Raw genomic sequence first — 18,148 nt, 5'->3', positions numbered from 1 at the left:
ATTATAGACTGCTATAGAGGCATCATGGCCCAATATTTATGCAGGGGACTTCCAACGATTTGTTCAGTCCATGCTGCATCGAGCTGTTGAACTGTGCCGGGTAAATGGAGGTCCGATACGAAAGTAGGAGATGCTAATGACTTTTGTCACCTCGATGTAAGTATTAGCTTTGCGCTTTTGATAAACTCATATTCAGATGTTGCTGCATGACAGACAATGAGACTGTTTCCTTTGCTAGACGATAGTTTCAAATCTCCATTGCCTTTCTAATGCTGTCGGATGTGACTGCTATCGTGATTTTGATTAATCCAGCTCTAATCGAGATAAATAACACAGCGATGATGATTTTCTTTTGTGTTGTTATGCATTTTTCTTACAAAAGTTACCTTAGATGTTATAATATCGGATCTCTCCATCAGAATGCGTCTTCAGCCGTTGTATTTTCTGTATCTCACTGCAAAACTTTTCAGAATTACTCTGTTCGAATGATAGCCCCCTGTGAAATATCGGATCTCTCCATCAGAATGCGTCTTCAGCCGTTGTATTTTCTGTATCTCACTGCAAAACTTTTCAGAATTACTCTGTTCGAATGATAGCCCCCTGTGAAAGCAATCTTGCCGTGTAAAACATTTGCCATCTTTTGCCGTATGGGATACACACCACTATAGTAAAATTTCAGTACTTTCACTAATATTATTCCTTAGAGACTGAAACACCATTCCTTACAACAGGTTTCCTTTCCCATGCTTTCGCAAATATTCTCTGTACTGTTAGTAGTAGAATATCACAAGTCTTTGCAGTCTGCTGTACCGATAAGATTTTATCTCTTGTGGCAATGTCTTTGAGATCGCGAAGAAATTTATATATCTTGTTCTGTCAGTTCCACAAGAAAGTATACGCCATAATTTTAAATGTAACGTCCGCAGCGACATCTCTTGGACTGGGGACCCACAGCTTCGCAAATAAATTCACCTTACCTCGTACCAATTCTAGGCGTCGTACAGCGTGGTCGGTGACTCTTAGCATACATTCTTGACACAATATCATTCCTGCCGCAGGCACACTGTTGAAGAAGCACTGTGAGAAGCAACGGCTACCAGCCGAGCTCCTATCGTTTATGTGGCACCACTGCATTCATGTATATTCATATATATATATATATATATATATATATATATATATATATATATATATATATATATATATATGGCTCACCGGCCATTTGACCATCATCTTCAGTGCAGATGCACAAACAGTGCCCGAACTCTTACGGGAATCGGCAAAAAGCCGCGAGTAATGAGTATAATGGGCAGGGATACTATGAATATAGTGCGGGCCAATAAGATGGGAATGTGGGTCTCACGGGAGGCGTGCCAGAGATAAGTCCCTACAGTCGCACTATCCTCTGGGTCCTCGGTGGCTCAGGTGGGAGCCGGCACGGGAGCTCAGCGTGTTCGGTCAGAGAGTAGTTGGCCTCTGCAATAAAAGACTGAGTGGAAGGATCAACAAACGAACTTTAACGGGTGTCATGTGACGTCTGCAACGACCAGACACAACGATCAACAACGAACACAACGCAAAAAAAAAAAAATGATGGATAGAGCGTCTGCCATGTAAGCAGGAGATCCCGGGTTCGAGTCCCGGTCGGGGCACACATTTTCAACTGTCCCCGTTGACTTATATCAACGCCTGTATGCAGCTCGGGGTATTCATTTCATTGTAACTACTGTATTTCATCCATGCTGTCGCCAGCATTGCTTTGCGCCTCTTTTGCTACCATCATTCATTTAAGTGTTTGCTGTGAGGAAAAATATGTTTGTGAAGAGACCTGCGGTTTTCGTTGCGTAGTAGTGCCATGACACTGATGACACTGCTAGTCTCAGTACAAAATGAACCAGAATTACAGAGTCTGTTGAATGTGAAACCTGTTAATGCGATGAGCGTGAATGCCCACGCTCTAACTTGGCACTACTTTTAATCTGTTATGTCTGTAAAAAAGAGCAATCAATTACTGTACAAGCGAACGCGGTTGCTGTACGAGCAACGGAACAGAAGTTATAGCGAGCTTAATTAATCGGGGCGAATCAGAAATCAGTTTTATATTGGGCGTGAGGAAAGCTGGCGCGGATCGCATGGTGGCAGAGCTAAGAGTTCTCTTTGGCACTTACACCCAAGCTTCTGGATGACAGGTATAATCGGTTCATAATAGGCACTTACACCCAAGCTTCTGGATGACAGGTATAATCGGTTCATCATAAGAATAAACCTGATGTAAACAAACACAAACGCGATGAATAGTCAACAGCCGTAGCTCCCGTACACTGGTGTGCTCCGCTCTTGGAAGTAGGCCCAACTTAGGTATTAGATATTTTATTGCCATGTCACTGTAAATCAAACTTTATGACATCCTGATTAATTAACAGCCATCAACGTTTTTCTTAATCATACTTTAGCTACGTAATTTTCATTTCAAAAATCGTGTTCTGTCACAGTCTCTGTAAGCGCTACATGTGCTCTGATTGTCTCACTGTTCACATTTACCGCGAAAACAGATGACACTGCTTCCTGCTTCGTAATGAAACACGCGCGCGGAACACCGTTAATGACTAGAAACAAGTTGTTCTTAATGTTTTTCACAACATTACAGAGAAAAATGAGCTTTGACATTTATTGAGAAATATAATGTACTAAATATATGACACTTGTTTGTAATTGTAATCGTGGCGTAATGGAAACGAACTTCTTTCTTAATTGAGCGCGCTGGTGGGTGTAGTTCGAAAGCCGTTGTGGTCTTTAACTTTTTTTGGTTCCGTTTGAATACCTAAATCATTTAGATGGAAATTTGTTAGTATGTGGTAATGAACTCCTACTTAACCATCATTTCTTCAAGAAAAATGCCTGTCTTCTGGTCTTTAATTACATATCACACACAGAATCTTGGTTTTCATTGAAAATAAACATTCTTAACTATCGATATCTTATTTAAGATTGTTACAGATTTTGAAGCTAAGAAACATAACACAATTAAATTTATTGCAGACAAATGAAAAATCAAATACTCATAGTTTGAATATGCCCACTGTTTTATAGGACACATGTGGTCTCACGCAGACAGAGAGATAAGCATCTTAGAAACAAGGGAAACAATTTTCACAGGGTCGAGCACACTGCACAAATACTGAATTTTTACAGTTTTCACCGTACCATTGCTACCTGAACCCAACAGAATTGATCTGGAGCCAAGTTAAAGGTTTTGTCGCGGTACTAATGCACGAAGCTTTGTGACACGTCACTGCCGAACGATGGCTAAATTCAGAGCAGCACACCATAAAAGAGGAGGAGGAAATATGGACTTTTTGATGGCTTGGGAGTCCGCTGTTGATCGCCTCGTTACCAGAGAAGCAGTACTGAAATGTACCGCTTTCCTCAGAGTTCGATATGGAAGAAGTTCAGAGATTACCAGACGACTGACTGCAATGCCTTCAGTGGTTTCAATATACTACATTGTGAAATCCCAGGAGTGCGCTTTTACGCAGCACATAGCTCATGCAGAAACATTACCCTTGTTAAAGTCAGGAATTTTCATCACTTTCGTTTTTAAGTGCAGTACTATATTTGCAAAGATCGAGAGCTTGTTTTCCTCCAGCTCACCTAAGAAGCGTATCGCCTGAGTTTTACCATTATTTCCTTCTGTTCAAAAATTAAATGACATTCAAGGCTATATTGTTCTCTGCTCGTCTTTTCTTTTTTTTGACGTCTTTACTACAACTGTTCACATCACTGCAGGTTACCTGGACCAGGTGGCTGACCAGTGCTTTCCAAGTGAAATGTGCCGGTAACGCTGTTGTCCCGTATTATATCTGAGTCGATGTACGCTTAACGCACAGCTTAAAACGTATCCTCGTTGCCGTACTTGACAGTACTCGAGACAGATTGGCTTCTGCTCCACGTGAAACGAAATCCAATGAGGTTCCAACAAACGCGAAAGAATACATAGTGTAATATTTATATTAGTTTTAGACTTATGATGAACGGAGTATAGTGAGACCGGTGCGAAACAATGAATACCAACACAGTATCACGCAAAACTGCGCTATAGTTTGTGCTAAGTGTTGTCGTCCACGAGAATGTGGGTAAACGGTAGTAATAAGTATACCTGACCTAAGGAGCACAGAACAAGCGTAACTGCAAGCATCTGTCGTTTAGAGTTCCCGTAACGAAGTCGGTAGAGCGTTCGTTTGTCGCACCAAGGGTCTCGAGTTCGAGCCATTGTCCTGTCACTTTCTGTACTGTCATTTTTGAGAAACTGTTAAGTGGTACAAAATGTTCCTGACCTGTAAAGGTCTGTTCGGAGTTTATAGCAATGTGCTACTGGCAGTCCCTTTCGCTTCGTTTATCTGAAAGTAGCAAGCCTACATCTACATCTACGTGCATATTCTGCAAATCACATTTAAGTGCCTGGCAGAGGGTTCATTGAACAACCTTCTAATTCTCTATTATTCGAATCTCATACAGCGCGCCGAAAGAACGAACACCTATATCTTTCCGTACGAGCTCTAATTTCCCTTACTTTATTATAGTGATCGTTTCTCTCTATGTTGGTCGGCGTCAACAAAATATTTTCGCATTCAGAGGCGAATGTTGGTGATTGGAATTTCTTGACAAGATTCCGCCGCAACGAAAAACGCCTTTGTTTTAATTATGTCCACCCCAAATCCTGTATCATGTCAGTGACACTATCTCCCATATTTCGCGGTAATACAAAACGTGCTGCCCGTCTCTGAACTTTTTCGATGTACTCCGTCAATCTTATCTGGTAATGATCCCACACCGCGCAGCTGTATTCTAAAAGAGGACGTACGAGAATAGTGTAGGCAGTCTCCTTAGTAGGTCTGTTACATTTTCTAAGTGTCCTGCAAATAAAACGCAGTCCTACAACATTTCCTATGTGTTCCTTCCAGTTTAAGTTGTTCGTAATTGTAATTCCTAGATATTTAGTTGAATTTACAGCCATTAGATTTGACTGATTTATCGTGTAACCGAAGTTTAACGTATTCCTTTTAGCACTCATATGGATCACCTCACACTTTTCATTATTTAGGGTCATCTGCCAATTCTCGCACCATAGAGATATCTTTTCTAAATCGTTTTGCAATTTGTTTTGATCTTCTGATGACTATGTTAGCGTCTTCTGCAAATAACTAAGACTGCTGCTCAGATTGTCTCCCAAATCGTTTTTATAGATAAGGAACAGCAAAGGGCTTATAACTCTACCTTGTGGAACGTCAAAAATCACTTCTGTTTTACTCGATGACTTTCAAAAAAATGTTCAGATGTGTGTGAAATCTTATGGGACTTAACTGCTAAGGTCATCAGTCCCTAAGCTTACACACTACTTAACCTAAATTATCCTAAGGACAAACACACACACCCATGCCCGAGGGAGGACTCGAACCTCCGCCGGGACCAGCCGCACAGTCGGTGACTGCAGCGCCTCAGACCGCGCTGCTAATCGCGCGCGGCGATGACTTTCCGTCAATTACTACGAACTGTGACCTCACTGACAGGAAATCATGAATCCAGTCACATGGCTGGGACGGTATTCCATAAGCACGCAGTTTCACTGCAAACCGCTTATGTGGTACAGTGTCAAAAGCCTTCCAGAAATTCAGAAATACGGAATCAATCTGAAATCCCTTGTCAGTAGCACTCAACATTTCAAGCGAGTAAAGAACATTTCAAGCGAGTAAAAAGCTAGTTCTGTTTCACAAGAACGATGTTTTCTAAATCCATGTTGACTGTGTGTCAATAGACCGTTTCCTTCGAGGTAATTCATAATGTTCGAACACAATATATGTTCCAGAATCCTGCTGCATATCGACGTTAATGACATGGGCCTGTAATTTAGTGGATTACTCTTACTACCATTCTTGAATATTGGTGTGACCTGTGTCTTTAGGTACGGATCTTTCGTCGAGCGATTGTTAAGTATGGAGCTAATGCATCAGCATACTCTGTAAGGAACCTAATTGGTATACAGTCTGGACCAGACGACTTCCATTTATTAAGTGATTTAAATTGCTTCACTACTCCGAGGATATTTAATTCTTCACTACTCATGTTGCCCAGCTGTTCTTGATTCGAATTCTGGAATATTTACTTCGTCTTCTTTTGTGAATGCATTACGGAAGGCTGTGTTTAGTAACAATGCCTTGGTAGAACTGTCGTAGATAGTATCTCCATTGCTATCGCGCAAAGGAGGCATTTATTATGTTTTGCTCCTAGCGTACTTCACATGTGACCAGAATCTCTTTGGATTTTCTGCCAGGTTTCGAGACAGTTTCATTGTGGCATCTATTAAAAGCATCTCGCATTGAACTCCGCGCAAAATTTCGAGCTTCTGTAAAAGATCACCAATCTTGGTAATTTTGCGTCTGTTTAAATTTGGCATGTTTGTTTCGTTGTTTCTGCAACAGTGTTCTGATCCGTTTTATGTGCCAAGGAGGATCAGCTCCGTCGTTTGTTAATTTATTTGGCATTAATCTCTGAATTGCTGCCGACGATATTTCTTTGAATTCAAGCCACATCTGGCCTACACTTATATTGTTAATTTTTAAGAAGTGGAGATTGTCTCTCAGGAAGGCGTGAAGTGAATTTTTCTCTGCTTTTTTGAATAGGTATATTTTTCGTTATTTTTAGAGGATTTGGGGGTTACAGTATTCATTCTCGCTACGACAGCCCTGTGTTTAACAGTCCCTTTATCCGTTTTGATACTCGTTATTAACTCAGGATTATTTGTTGCTAAGATGTCAAGTGTGTTTTCACAATCATTTACCATTTGCGTGGGCTCATTAACTAACTGTCCGAAATAATGTATAGAGAATGCGTTTAGCACAATTTGGGATGACGTTTTGTGCGTACCTCCGGAATTAAACGTGTATTGTCGCCAACATAGGGAGGGTAAATTAAAGTCATCACCAATTATAACCGTATGAGTCGGGTACGTCTTTGAAATCAAACTCAAGTTTCCTTTGAAACTTTCAGCTGTTGTATCATCTGAAATGGGAGGTCGGTAAACGATCCACTTACTATTTTATTGCAGTTGCCAAGAATTACCTGTGCCCATACTAACTCACAGGAACCATCTACTTCAATTTAGCGACAAGATAAACTACTTCTAACAGCAACAAACACGCCACCGCCAACCGTGTGTAGCCTATCCTTTCGGAAGAAGGTTAGGTACTTCGCAAAAATTTCGGCTGAGCTTATATCCGGTTTTAGCCAGATTTCAGTGCCTATAAAGATTTGAGCATCAGTGCTTTCTATTAGCGCTTGGAACTCTGGTACTTTCCCAACACAGCTACGATAATTTACACCAGTTACACCGATGGTTCCTGTATCTACGTTCTTCCTGTGTTCGCCCTACACCCTTTGTGACTGAAGCCCATTTTTGTGTTTTCCCGAGACCCTCTAACCTAAAAAAACCGCTCCTCCGTCCACGCCACACAGCGTATGCTACGCGCGTTGCCGCCTCCTGCGTATAGTGGACTCCTGACCTATTCAGCAGAAACTGGAACTCAACCACCCTTTGACGCAAGTGGAGGAATCTGCAGCCTACACGGTCGCAGACCCGTCTGAACCTCTGATTCAGATCCTCCACTCGGCTCTGTACTAGAAGTCCGCAATCGGCCCTGACGACTATGCTGCAAACGGTCAGCTCTGCTTTCATCTCGCAAGCAAGACTGGCAGCCTTTGCCACTTCCGTTAGCCGCTCGAAACCAGAGAGAATATCTTCTGATCCAAAGTGACACACATCATTGGTACCGAAGTGAGCCACCAGCTGCAATTTGCTGCACTCTGTGCTCTTCATGGCATTCGAGAGGACCCGTTTCACATCTGGATTGACTCCACCCCGTATGCACACGGAGTGCACATTGGCTTTCTTCCCCTTCTTGGCAGCCATGTCCCTAAGAGGCCCCATAACGATCCTAACGTTGGAGCTCCCAGCTATCAATGATCCCATCCTTTGTGATTGTCCGGACCTTGCAGGCTGAGAGGTTTCCTCTGAAACAGGACATGCGACGCATCTGGCTCAGCGACAGTGTCAGCCACAGATAGCATTTGGAACCTGCGTGTCAGACTAACTGGGGAGGTCTTACGTGCGGCCCCTGGGAAGTCTTTCACCTATAGCGTACATTTGTAGTTTCACGGAATAAACATAAACAATCAGAAGAGATGAGTAAAGAAACAGTTGTAGCACACATGTGGAAGTAATAACAGTAATAAAAATAAGAAGAATCATTATTATTATTGATATCACTATTAATACTGCCGCAGATGTGATGCATTTTTGTCTTTATTCATCTGTTCAAATTGCTTATGTTTGTTCTGTGATACTACAAATGTACGCTATAGGTTTTCCGATTTTAAATAAACGAAGAAAAAGCGGACTGCCAATAGAACATTGCTATGAACTCCGAACAGTTCTTCTACATATGTCCTTCTACACGTCATGAGCGTGTTTTCCCTCATAACAATTTCACAGATATAACGGTACTGAACTGGCGCGGTCATGGCTTGGGATCGGGACCCTTGGTACGAGAAAGTATCGTTCTACCGACTTTCCCACGGTAGCTCTATACGCAGGCGCTCACAGGCATGCTTTTCCTATACTCCGTGGAAAAGTTCTGCTGGACGCAGCATGTGAAAGTTGCTGGATTTGGACGGGTTACTCCTGTAACTAAAATATCGGATCTGAAGATGGTTCTGAATGAACCAAAACCGGTCATGTGAATAAAAAAATTTTGCAATCAAGACGGATTATAAGTAACATTAAACTTCCCCAATCCTGTGAGACCGATGACCTTGCTGTTTGGTCTCTTCCCCCAAACAACCCAACCAACTTTGCACTCGTTCAACACGTTTTTCAGTCACTCTTTGTCATTCCAAACTATTCCCATTGCACATCGGTATACAAACAAAACTGTTTGAGTTGCTCTTTCATTTGGTGTATTATTTACAATTGTAGGTTGAAAGTAATAAATGCTACAACGCCTTAAAACTTGTATGTTCATTTTGAAACACCCTGTACGTTTATTTTTGCGTGAATTCCTTCTGCTTTGCCTTTCATGACATTAGCACCACCAGATGTCTAAGCAGTCAGTTTTTGTACATTTACTTGAAGGATTATGTTAAATTGTCTTGAAATACATTTTTATGTGCCATAATATGCTGTCTTATTTTGACCCGACTAGATTTTTGACCCCACTAGATAGCCGCGCTCATAAGCAAACCGCTTCTCGGATTCGAGGAGTCGCGCCGTACCCGGATCCAATCCGTGCGGCGGGTCAATGCTGAGGACTGGTGTGCCGGCCAGCCTGATTTAGTTTTCAGGTGGTTTCCTACATCCGAGTAGGTGGATACCGGGCTGGTACTCACGTCCCTCCTTGGCTACACATTGACAAACATTTCAGAAACATTTCCACACTTTCACATATGATAACGCAAGATGCTGGCAGATGGATTGTACAGTCACCTCCTTGGGGAGAGGAGACGAGGTGTGGAAGGGAGCGGTGGTGGTGGTGGTGGTGGTGGTGGTGGTGGTGACAGGAAGGGCATCCGGCTACCCTCTACCAACAACATTAAAAAATCCGGAATATCATGTCGATTCCATGAAAATATGGGACAAGATCAGGAAAAAGAAAAAGATATGGTGTGATTTTCTTGATTTAAGATTCCTCAAAATCGCACAAATATTTCTCCATTCAATACGTACCGTAGAACGAGGGCTATTTGAATGTGTTCCGAAACGTCTGTTGTGTCATCAGTCACGACAGCTACAGAGGAAGATTTTCTAATTTCCAATCTCTTCTCTCCATGGTATATTTGTAGCAGCCTGTCATCGAATTCTGAGTGGTATTAGAAACGCCTTCGAAGACTGTCCCAGTCTGTAAGTGAATCTTCAAATCTCAATAACAGCGGCGATAACTACAACGCAGTACGCAGCTCGTAGTCGTGCGGCAGCGTTCTCGCTTCCCACGCCCGGGGTCCCCGGTTCGATTCCCGGCGGGGTCAGGGATTTTCTCTGCCTCGTGATGACTGGGTGTTGTGTGCTGTCCTTAGGTTAGTTAGGTTTGAGTAGTTCTAAGTTCTAGGGGACTGATGACCTCAGATGTTAAGTCCCATAGTGGTTACAGCCATTTGAACCATTTTTTGATTTTCAGTATGTATTAAATTCACGGTATTGCTCATATTTTTTTAATTGACTGCCAGTCAGTGGATAAACATTTCCTATGTTCCATTATTATTAATGGATTAAGCAATCATCTTCCTTCAAACCCATACTGTAGCTGTTGAATTGAGTTACTTCTATTAATAAAAGTGCTGTGTGTTCGATGAACTAAGTTCCTATACTGAAACACAAAAAACTTACAAACTGATCACTAGTGAGAGTTTCTGACCCCTTGCTCACTAGTGCAGTATCCTCAGAACGTGGCGTAGATTACCACCAATTCCCTACGAGAACATACCCAGGTGTAAAGTGTGCACGGAGCTAAGATTCATAGTCAATATGCTCATTAATTAATACTAGTTTTGCACCTGCGACTTAATTACATTTAAAGTTTATTATGTCCACGGATCTTAAAGTGCAATGCGATAGCCAACAGAACCTGTGCCTTACATGCAAGTAGGAAAAAAGTCTCGGAACAAGGCTATTTATATCAAGGAATTTATACAAATTCTTCCAGTTCTTTTGCAAATGTACAGCATTCCTAAATACTGAAGGAAGTCTGCCCATGCAGCACTTTTGTAGGATGAAGAAGCGATCGCAAATGGAGGACAGAGGCCCAAAAAGAGCACTCAGAAATAATTGGGCTGTCGCGATGTGGCGGCACGCTCAAGGAATGCCACTAATCATCATTAGCGGTTCGGGCGATCTGGCACCGGGCCATTAATCTCGGTTTAGCCGCGTTTTCGAATGACGAGGTGGGCACAGCCCGGCAGACAGTCGGTCGGGGGCGCTGGTCCAGTCACAGCCCCATTCATCTCGGCGGTTGCGGCGGCGGCCGCAGCGGCAGCACCATCGATCATAGCAGACAGCGGCGGAAGACGTCATCGGTGCCACGTCACAGCGGTGCACACTGTTCCCACTCCAGCCACCGCAGATCGCGAGCTTTCCAAATGGATCCTCTGCTAGGCATTCCGTTTGACGGACGAAACAGGTCTTATCACTCACTATCCCAATCATTTCATACACGAGGTCGATAACAAGGTTTTCGAGCGACACCGACCACCTGTTCCTCAATATTCGTTAGAGTAAAGCGATATTCACCGCACAGAAATGTCGTCTATCACAATTCTGTTTAGAATATGTCATTGTTAGTTGTTTTCTGAACTTGTATTTTATTTTGCTTTTGTCCTCTGCAATGAAAAAATACCGTATTGCTAATACTCTCGCGCCTTCCATAGTAAAATATTCGATATACGACAGCCAAGCAGTTAAAAGTAAGTAGGGCCAGTATTAACCCACTGACTTACCAACATTTTTCCCCATACTCGACCTATATTTACTATTTAAACTGACGAAAATCACCGTATTTTGTCTTACCCACATTTTTCAAAGTTATGTAACTGATTTGTAGAAATTCTTTATAAATCTGTCCGTACTATTTATTTAATTGATGAGGAGTGAAGATGATACTGTTTTAAAAGCTGAAGCGCATTTGTCACACTCATAACGTGTATAACTTTTTGTGTCACTTTTCTTCTTCCGTGTTTTGCACACTACACAATTTCTGGATGGTGTTTTCTTGATGGGACTGGGAGAGATAAACGTAAAAAAACTTGAAAACGATTGCTTATAACTCGAAAAAAGTTGAGTGCATTATATATCACTAAACAGATCAATGTCTCAACTTCCCAATCGTATATAACATGTCATGCCATCCATCAACAGAGAAGAAAAAACACTAAGAAGGTGCTATAGCTGCTCGCCCCGTCTCACAGCCAGCAATGTAATATCGGATCTGAAATCTGAGACCGGCTGTAGAAGCCAATGGGTTTATTACCAGCGATTACTCCTCGAATATAGCTTTCTGGAGCAGTCAAGACGTTATTACTCTCATTCTGCCTAAAGTAGTGGTGACGAGCCATCTAGTTTCTAGGAGGATTTGGCACATTAGCGGTTTCTGATGTTTAAAATGTTGCCACAGATGGGGCATGCTATCACGTATGTTTATTCATAAACGTGATCGTATTGCAGTCTGAGAAATCAAGGAGGTTAAAATAAAGAGATATTGGGATACCTTCGCTGAGAACAGCCATATGTTGAAGCCAGTCCGCCATTTTGGGGAGATCAAGTCGAGCGTTTCTTGGTGAAAATCCCCTTGTCACCTCTACGCTAAGTCATTGAAGTGAGAGTCACTTCTGAGTATGTGATTGGATACAATCTACGTTTGCTTGTCATCATACAGTAGCCGATCTAATTTGTTGATGCGAATTTTCATTCATGAAGTATGGATCATATTACGACAAAAGAGCCGTTCGCTTTTACTTTAAGTCGAACTATTCACTGCAGCAGTTCACCAAAGTGTACGATTTTTAGAATGTCAACACTGAAGTGACGCATTTTATACAGAGGAACACATTATACGCAGATTACTGATTGAACTTCCGTCGATTTTTAAGCACTTCCCACAAAAATGAAAAACTTACCCTTAATTTCAGGTAAAGGCTTTATCTCTTTCACGCATTGTTCCCCTTGAAGTGTTTCCTCACTCAACTTTCCATGAAGTAGCGAAAGTTTTCAGAGACACGATTCAACCGGATTAAATTAAATTACTTGTATGTAATAGATGTAGACGACAATCTCTGCAGGAGGACAACACTTTCACAAGCTGCGACATGGTCGCGGACTCAAACAATGATCTAGTAAGTGTAGAATAAATTTCTTTTATTTCCATCAATGTTCACAAAATGTATCGTTCTTAGACTACCGGATTCGGTCAACAAATATGTGCGACATGCTGAGCTGATTTTGTGTATATTTTGACGATGGCACTACGCTTTCTTACATTAGGACATAGTGTAAAACAGCTCTGAAGATGGTCATCCCTGACCGAAACCGATAGTCTAAGGACAAAAGTTCTGTGACGAGCATTGTACGAATTAAAAGGAATTCACTATAACTCAACTACGCATCACAGAAGATGGAACACAAGACAGAAGTGAGCCAGCACGCCAAAAGCAACAGAAGTATGCTCACATTTTCTTGTTTTAGAAAACGAGTGCTGCATGTCGTAGAGTGTCTAGGAAGTTCTGATTTGAAATACAGATCATTGGTATCTTTCAGAGGATATCTACATTTTACAGTATCGACTTCAGGGAAATTTTTGTATACGTAATTGAAGAAGAAAGTTTCACACACATACTAGAGCTAGGCTCTACCTTTAATATCAATCAGAAAAACATAGATATCTTTATAAAAAAAAACATCTCATCTTCAAAGAACGTTTAGGCAGTTCTACACAACACCAATTTCGTTTCACATTTTTGCACAACAATAATATACATTTCAGTTATGACGTCTGTAAAAAAAAAAAGAGCAAATTCGGCAACAAACGAATTGTCCACTTAAAAGACCATTTTATTTACAAAAGAACAGTACTACATTTCTTTGTCCTTTTAAATCTTTATTTCACTTTCTCAAGCAAAACAAGCTTGAAACTTATTAACCAATGTACTGTATCACAAATTTAGTTCACTATCTTTCAAAGATAATTAGATTATTTCATTTGCATATACTTTCGTCTTTGTGGGCAAAGATATCGTGCATTCTCACGGCATGAGCCATACTAGACTACAATAACTTTTATCAGCAATACTGACTATCAAGTGACAGTTGATATCTCAAGTTTATAAATGAAGCCTTGTTTACGCACATACTCATAGCTTCACTAACCATTAAATCAAAGGAGTTCTGTGTATCATTTGTGATACTAAGTGCCCCATCCACAATTTAATACCACTTACTTATTGTTCTAGGATGTGACAAGCAGTATCAAATAAAACTCACATAATCATATGCTCTTGTCCAACAGAAGAGGTAATGGAAAAGACCACAAGGCTAAAACATATTTTGTAAGAACGACAGAAATTAACGTGACACACTCTTGTTTACGTCTGATACATTATTAAGCAGTGAAATACTCACTTCATTCAAGTAGTTATTTTCCTGGAAGGCATTTATTGTATCATTCAGGTTACTACGTCACTGAATAAGAAAACAGTTTTCCCGTAATAAGAACAACAGTCTCATGAGGTAGTGTGTCTGGACTGAGAGGAACTATTTTAGCAACACTAGAAAACAAACAAATTATTACCAATTTCTGGAGTTATCGTTCCTGAAATGTAGCAAAAACCTTCCAACATTACAATTAACGCAAAGCATAATAACCGTATATGTACAAAAATTGATATGTTGAAAATTTAAAATGAATGATTTGTTGAATGGTCACAACATTCAGTCGCTGGATTATCTCCAACGCAAACAGTGAAGTAAAACAGACAATGCACGGACAGCTGCTGTGGCACCAGCTGCCAACAGCAAAGGAAAGCAAGTCCGTTAAACAAACAGATATCACACACTGGAAAACTACAATCATTTGTTAAACCTCTAGCACAACATAAATTCAGCATGTATGGAAAAATGCAAGGCACAGCGCCGTCTATGATGCGAAAGCATTCGTCGAAGTTCAACCAATGTCAGCTTCGTAGAAACTCTACGAGCACATTGTGCTATATTCTGTTGGTTCCCCGTCGTCGCATCTCCTCGATCAGAAGCGTTTCTTGCGCTGTCGTTCATGAACCTACAATACGTAAACAAAAAACTGCGAAGCCAGTTAGTGAAAACGTCAATACCAAAAGTATTAGTTTAGCTGTGCATTTCTTTGGAGAGAAAAACAGCTGACATTCCGTTCCTGTCTGTGCATCCGTTGGCAGCACTAGAAACCATTCTTGCACACATTTGTGTTTTTATTTCGATGAACGACATTCCAGTACAGGTACTCACTCGAGGTGGTTTGGTCTCCCTAATATCGTAGAGTGCAAAAGACGCTGGCGTCGCGACTACTGCCGTAGGGCATTTCCATTGATTGTAACCATCTTGGCAGAAGCTGATGCACTCAATCCGCATCGGTAAAAAGCAGATCCAGATCATCACATCACTTTCATTAAATTTCAGTGTTCACCAAACATCCGTTTCAGCCATTCTACGTAACAATGAATATTTTGCGCACATGCCTCAAAGCGTTGTCGCTTGTTCGTTATTGTAATCTGTGGTTTCTGGGAAGAAGTACGACTTCGAAAACTGAGTCTTATCACCTCTCAGTAGATAGTTTTCTCAGCGACCTCTGTATTTGTTTCTGCAGTGGTTGAAAATAACAAGTGACGATGGCTTCCCAAAATTTGCTTTAAGTTTTGGAAGTTAGTTAAATAGGTACTTACAGATGCCATAAATCACTTGTGACATTTCTACGGAAATTAGACAGATCGAGGGAGCGTAGAAGCTGTTAATGCGTGATGTGTTTGTGTGTGTGGCTGCACGCATCAACCCCCCTCCCCCATTTACCTGAGACTTTTCCGCGATATTTCACGCACACATGAGGAGGTGCCAGTGGCTGAGTCGGCCAGCCATTACAAAGAAACTGTATCTAATTGTCCGATTAATAACCATCCTGATCACAGATTCATGGGCGACATAAATTACTCGAATCACGGTTCGACTGCATGAATGTTTAAAATGTCGGTAAACTTAATATGCAAATGTCTAACAAAATATAAATTTCATCGATATTATGGACACCCTAATGTTTTGCTGAGACATAGGACCATGGGATGGTGTACTGAAACAAATTTTAATGTCCGCCAATTATGTTGGTTAAGGAAGTCACAAGGTAGCGTATATCGTTAAAGAAAGGAGCCGATTGGTTTAAAATGGCGAAGCAGACCAGTTACTGCAGACCATGTCCTATTATTCACGGCAGCACCTAACTGGCGCCACCGCAGAATAGCCAATTTAAGCGCCAGGGAGCTTCCCCCGACACTCTGCCTAAAATTCCGTGCTTGTGGTCAGCTCTTCCACTCTAGTAAAGTTGGCTACATTAACTACTTTTTATCCGTGGAGACATTCCACTGTGCCTCTACCGAGGCAATAAAACCACGGCGACCCATGCTCTGGGGCCAATTCTGATGAAAGCTCCCGTTGGCGCCGATTGTTAAATCGCTAGATACAATTAGTGCGTAAGTTGCCGCCATCTTTGATTATCACCTACTGGCGTTCATTACTTCGGAGTCCGTTGTGCGTAGCATCACACCGGTAAGAATCAGGTCGCGCCAAGAGAGTGTGCGCGCACCTACCGTGATCGTCACAACAGAAACTGTTAGGACAAATTTCCCTGGTTAACCTAGTTTATACTGAAAGGGTACAGTACCGCCCGACATTGAAAATAGGTACAACATACTTCATTATTTTTGTCAGAACAACACATTTTTTTTTAAATAACTTAATTTCAATTAATACAGCGAAGCCGGATACCAGTGTGGGAAAGAGCGACAATTTATTCATTTAATTGATCACATGTGCACTCCCACAAAGTAAATCCTTACATCCAGTTTGGTGAGATCTGTGAAATGAATGAATGTATGGTCATCTGCTAACCGCAGATAGTGAATGTGAATATATGATCATCTTTGAGTCGATCCTTTGGCCACCTTTGGTGGGACCAAAGAGATGAAATTTACCAGAGCTTTGAGCGCCTGAAATGTGGCTGACCAATGCGGTAGAAAGGTGCTTCCCCCACCTCGACAGAGATGGGAGAGGATCTAGAGAACGGCCATGTTTCAGCACTCTGCCGCTGGATCTTGTGCTGTTAAGACCTGTTTTAGTTGTGCTTCGTAATGATGAAAGAGTGGAGACATGGTATGCATGTGGAATATTTAAGAGTAGTTTGAAATAATAATTTCTCTATTTCAGGAACTTTTGTGGGGAGAATTAAATGTCAGGCAGGTAATATTAAAGGGATTGTAGGAATCTTCGGAAGTGACCAACGGTCACAATGAAATCACGTGTAGCATTAAGTTGAAATACTTCCGTGTGCTTAAGTTAAGCTGAATTACTAGCGTGTGTACAATAAGTTGAAATATTTCAGAAATAGCGTGTGTACCATAAGTTGAAATATTTAAGAAATGGCGTGTGCAGGACTTGAAATTAGAGACGAGTACTTCCACGTGGTGAGTACTGTGTGAGTCTCAAACTGTGTATGAGACAAAAGATAAAGAGAAGTACTCGTCCATGATATCAGTTGAGGACTCGCATGTGTGCTTAATATTACTTTGCGTGATATGATTCCGTGTGACGTTAGATTCAAACTCTGAGAGAGAAGCAAGGTGAGTCGGCCGTCTATCCAGCAACGCCACTTGGCTTGCATTGGACAGGAAGACGTGCAAATATCTCCAGAGTTCATAGTAGGAAAGTAGAATTACAAAGTGGGGCAGTGTCGTGTGAAACTGGGATAAATATTAATTGGAGTGGGAAAGCTGAAAGTGATAGTGTTGTGACTATTTAGTGTAGTATTTCATGTTGCAGTGTGATGTATGTCATGTAATTTGGGTATGTGTGGTTTGCATGGGAGAGTAGCAAGGTAGTTTCAAAAGATTAGTGGGTTATGCTTGTTCCTTCTGTGTCGCTCGATCTGGAGGAAAGTTTAGTGATGATGATTGTGAGAGTCGAAGTGTGAGGTATAATAAAAGATCCACCATCCTATCCAGAAAGTGCACTGTAGCGTTAAAAATAATTACGAGACCATAATATAGAGATTCACCATTGTAAAGCCAGGCCCACTGGGCGGAATTTCTCATGTGTTATTGTTGTAGGTTGTAGAATTTGTGTGTTTAGGTTAGAGAATTTATCGGAATAAATAAGATAGTGAAAAGAAAAAGATTGGTGGACTTTTACTTCGAATTGTATGTTGTCATAATGTCCCGAATTTATAATGTGTGCGGTGGCCACGTGTTGACAAAAGCCGTTAAATAAAAGACAAAAAGAAAATGTGGTATTGCCAGTGCGTAGTGTACAGTCAGAGTTCTGTAA

The sequence above is a fragment of the Schistocerca americana genome, chromosome 2 (genome assembly GCF_021461395.2).
Source record: "Schistocerca americana isolate TAMUIC-IGC-003095 chromosome 2, iqSchAmer2.1, whole genome shotgun sequence".
Classification (NCBI taxonomy): Eukaryota; Metazoa; Arthropoda; class Insecta; order Orthoptera; family Acrididae; genus Schistocerca; species Schistocerca americana.
The sequence above is the reverse complement of the archived record's forward strand: the minus strand, read 5'-3'. Positions refer to the sequence as shown.